Raw genomic sequence first — 5,113 nt, forward strand, 5'->3', positions numbered from 1 at the left:
AGACTCAGGAAGATTGTTCCAAATATGCACTACTTTGAGTGTGAAGGGATGTCTTCTCCTCTATGTTTAAAAATAGAAATAATGACTGCAGATGTCGAAATCAGGACTTCACTCTTCACTTTTAACTGTATTAACATCAGATTAGAGGTCAGCTTATCGTAAGGCGGGATGAAGACTCTTTTTAAAAATAAAACTGAAATCAGCTCGGAATGTAGCCCTTATATCGGTTGTTAGCAGTGGCGCACCCCTGATAATTTTCTTTAAAAATAACGTATTTTTAACATTTTCCTCAATTTTTCCCCACTTGGACCCCCCCGCCCCCCCCTGGAAATTTGGAACCCCACCCCACTCCCCCCTCCCGATAGATCTCTGGATCCGCCACTGCTTAGTGATGCAGTGGTACTCTTTATATTATTTTCATAAAACTTGAATAATGTTAATTACCTTAGTCCATACCATGTTCCCATATCAGAGACGTTAATGATACTGATACATACGTCTCTGGCCATATACAGTTTTAGCTTTGATTTATATATTTTTATATTTTTTTTTTTATAAACATATAATATTTTAATCCTTGAAATATGAACATAAAAAATGCGAAATGACACAAGATTATTATCTATAGATTTAATCGTTAACGTGTCGTGTCAACTCTAAGAATTAATGTCTCAGGCTTTATTTAGTACAACCACTTCCTCATTTTCACTTCCGGTAAGTCAACGTCCATATCCGGTGTGCCAGCTGGCCAGATTGTCAGAAGTTTTTACCAGATTGTGACCCGTTTGAGGTTGGTTACAGACAGCTGACCCTACAGAACACCGCCATGGTTGAATACGGATCTGGACCGGTCAAGGAAAGCATCGATAATGCTGTATTTATTGTACCTGGACTAATAATAGGATCGTTGTTCCGTAAGTCCATTCACCATAGGTTTTGTCTGCACTATTCCAACCAATATGTTGGCAAGTGTAAATGGTTTTTGTTGGTAACTTAAATAATTTTACATAAATTCAGGTGCTATAATCATCATATGTCATAAATCTCTGATATTGTTGGATTTGCATGGACTTTCTGCATGAACCGGCATTTTTGGATGGGACAGAGCTCGAGAGGTGACTTCAGCCTAACGGACAAAATGCCTGTGAACATGTGCTCAAGCTGTTAATAGTCACATCATATCTATATATCAATATGACCGTTCCAATTATCTGGTTTCTCATTAAATGTCATGGAAATTCTACAAATTATTGTTGTATCACTTAGGGGAAAGGTGCTTTCCCTTAACATATGTTTGAAACTGCCAAAGCTTAAGGTATATTTGAACGTTACCGTATGCTTTTGTACATGTGGTTTGTAATAGTCCTATATATACATATGGAACATACAATCATAAATAACAGATATTTCTTTAATGTTCATGTATATTCCTATTGGTCACTTTTATAACAGAGTGATACATTTGTAAAATATATCATATACATATACCTTTATTATATTATCATACAATGATTTGGAAAAACAGAGTATACCTAGCTAGGCTAGCTCTTGTGTAGCAGAACTGGACTGGGCCGATCGTCGAAGACCAGATATCTCAATTGGTAGAGCCTCTGTCTTGAATTAGGAAGGGTTAACGTTCGAACACCAGTCTGGCTGTGCATTTTTCCTCTCCTGTTACAGTGGTGCCTGTGACTAACACTTGTCCCTTGTTTCAAGCATTTGGTGTATGCTTGGCAAGGGGATACCCGAACCTGGGTTGTAAAAAGTTGTGTCTTCGGGGGTGAAGACTTAGAAAAAGGAGGGAAGAATATTAATGTAGCCAAACTGTAATGTATTGATCATCCGTGATTTAAGTAGAGCGTCCATCTAAAGGTTGGAACGTCCCGTGTTCTAACCCCAGTCTGGCTGTGCATTTTTCCTCTCCTGTAACACTAGCATATGTACATTAGTTACATTAATTCTGTTTTTGTAACTTTTAAGTAGGATAAAAGAACATCCCAACTTTTTCGGTGCTTGATGATTCTGTCATTGCCAAATATCCTATGTTGTAGCTTGAACTAGCTTCATCTATATAATGAATATAATAAGGTTTAGACAAAAGATGAAACCTGCATGGGTGGAATCATGTAGGCGAAAAACCCCTCAACCAACCAAGCTAAGGCCAAATTAGGCTACCAGGGAAACACAGGGGACAGATGGACATATTAATGTTGTATAATTTAATCTTGCTTGTAACAAGCATTTTCATTGGCTTACAAATTTATATTATCAGCCCATAACGTAAAAATATGACGTCGCCGTTTGTAACGTCGCTTTTGATTGGCTGATACGGCAGCGCAATACTTTCTAAGAGAAAAGAGTCCATCAATAAAAGTGGATTTCCACAGGGATTGTGTAAAGTAGATTAAATTATAAGGATTAACTTGAATATATTTTTCATGTTATGGAGCTATAACACAAAACTGGATTGTACTCTCATCATAAAAAGCGGTTTATTGAGAGTACACTCCGTTTTTTGTGTTATAGCTCCATAACATGAAAAATATATTCAGGTTAATCCTTATATAGTAGTAATGGTCCACATTTCTACAGTAAAACTGTTAATTTCAATCGTTTATTTTCTTTCAGTTTTCTTTGCTTACAAGCTGGTGGCAAGTCTGAAAGAGAAAGAAAGACAAAAAGATGAAAAGAAAAAGATGAAACTTCAGAGGAAAGAAAAGGAGATAAAGAAAAAGAAGAAATGAAAGCAAAGAAATTAGAAATCTTCGTTAATATAAATTGTGAGAATGCTATTTGGATGACTGAGCCAGGGCAGCTATAGTCAGTATCAATTTCCAGTGACAAAGGAAAGGGGGTGCTGTCTGTTGCAAACTTGTTTGCAAATATGAAAAAGGAAAGATTCTATAGTCTGTTTCATATTTGTGTTTCCTCATGATCATAACTGGATGCATGGATGAAGAGAAAAAGTTGAAATATAACTGTTTGCTTCTATAGTCATTACATATTTATATTTTATTAATTCAGGGTTGGATATCAGAATTAGAAATCTTCTCATGATAATAATTCCTGATTTTACTTTTCACTTATTCCTGGAAGAAAGATCGCAGATCGGAATGGATAGCTCTATACCTTCTGTGTTCCTGTGTGGAAGGAATTTTTATTGAGATAAAGTCTTCTTGAATTCTTTTTCAAGCTTTGCTTTGGTGTTGACAGATCCCACTGTCAGTGGAAATCATGACAAAATTTTACCAATGCTTTCTTATTTCGTTTTTATTACACAAAGAGATTGTTTTTCGACAATTAGACGGAAATGTAGAGATAAATACTGAAGCCCCACTGATTGGTCCTCACCAGGCTTGTTGTAACACCTCTATTTCCCTCCAAATACCTGTACAACTGTAGTTATTCAACGCTTAATAGCTTTAGATGGATGGAAAGGGTACCTATATAATGGTCTGAAGCTGCAGTCAAACTTCTTTGATTGAACTTTGCGGAATCATCTTGAAAAATTTAGACTTCGACTCACCTCACAAATATTGATCAATGAGGTCCTGTAAATAAGACAAAATGTAATTCTTTAAATATTAAACGAAACACAGGCTAAGACATTAAATTTTAAATGCAAATCTTGGATTTCTTATCGAATTCAACATTTCTTTGTCAATTAAATTTCCAACACCTGTCCTGTTAAAATAACCACGGGACATTTTAATGGTCTAGTACAGATATCCATGGGACATTTTAATGGTCTAGCACAGGTGAATATTTCACTTGGGTTTATTAGTTGAACTGTTCAATGTTTTCATAACGAAACGAAACAGCAAAATATTCCACTCATAAAAGTTTGAGTCATGAAAAGAATATCAGTAGTGCTATATAAGGAAAATATTCAGGACTTAACCGTCGTTCGACAGATTGAGAAATTAGAATCTTCGAAGTTCGATTTATGGAAGTTTGACTGTACTGGTAATATAGCTCTGAAAAGCGTCTGTTGCTGTTAATTGGTAAAACTTTTTTTAAAACATCCCGCTACTTTTGGGAAAGAGACTATTGAAATAGCAAGGCACTTATGCTATAACATAAAAAAATTGTATAGCATTGATTTGAAAATGTGTTTTTTAGGTATCTGCTATTGGTAGCAAGGTGTCAGAATGTTTCTGGCATCAGTACATTTAAATTAGTTCAGTAACACATTTATGGTTCAGTAACAAACTGCTTTGACAGGTGTTGTAATATCTGTAAAAATTACCTGGTACAATTTGTGAGAGAAAAAAAATACACAAAATAGGCTGGATTGTTTGAAACACTCATATCAAACACTTGATATTTTTCTTAAACACTAGAAACATAAAGTTGAGTGAATGTTTTGTTGGGTAATCCAGGAAATGTTCTGCTACTTTAGTAAATATTATGGTTTTACAATGTGAGAGGTAGCCCACCATTGACCTATACTGGTCGTTTTTGTTGAGGAGATATTTGATACACATAGTCTGGTATAGCTGTTGACCCAGGCTTTTTGTGAGGAATGTCTGTAAAGGTTTAGATCATTGAAATAGTTGAGAATGTTTTAGCAAAGCCATATTTGAACTACAGTAAACTTGTACTCGATATGTTTAAAGAAACAGAAAAAACGTCTTTGTAATATTTATATAATGTCTGTGAAATTGTCATTGGTAGGACCACTGAATTAATGTTGGTTCTGTGCTATGTATATCTTGAACAAGTACAGCACACGTTAAATAGTGCGGTATACATGTTCTACGACGACGAGAACCTTAATGTACAATGTCTATAGAATGGGTTTAGTAACCTTTGTATGTACCATATATGTTAAACTGCCAACAATGTGTGGACTGTGAAACCTGCTAATACCAGACCCTGAACAATCTAGGCCCTTTTCAAGCCAGACCCTGTACAATCTTGAACCCTTATAAACCAGACCCTGTACAATCTGGAACCCTTATAAACCAGACCCTGAACAATCCAGAACCTTATCAAACCAGACCCTGTACAAAGTGGAACCTTGTAAATCTGACCATGTACAAAGTGGAATATTTCCAAACCAGACCCTGTACAATCTGGAACCTTTCTAAACCAGACCCTGTACAAAGTG

The 5,113-nt window shown here is 35.7% G+C and overlaps 1 long non-coding RNA gene across 1 annotated transcript; it reads left to right on the top strand.

Moving 5' to 3' along the window:
- Positions 1–718: 718 nt before the first annotated feature.
- LOC110451487 lies at positions 719–3,186 on the top strand. Its single transcript, XR_002463080.1, has 2 exons — positions 719–914; positions 2,629–3,186. It is a non-coding gene; the product is annotated as an uncharacterized LOC110451487 (long non-coding RNA).
- Positions 3,187–5,113: the final 1,927 nt, after the last annotated feature.

Source organism: Mizuhopecten yessoensis, unplaced genomic scaffold, assembly GCF_002113885.1.
Source record: "Mizuhopecten yessoensis strain PY_sf001 unplaced genomic scaffold, ASM211388v2 scaffold6069, whole genome shotgun sequence".
Classification (NCBI taxonomy): domain Eukaryota; kingdom Metazoa; phylum Mollusca; class Bivalvia; order Pectinida; family Pectinidae; genus Mizuhopecten; species Mizuhopecten yessoensis.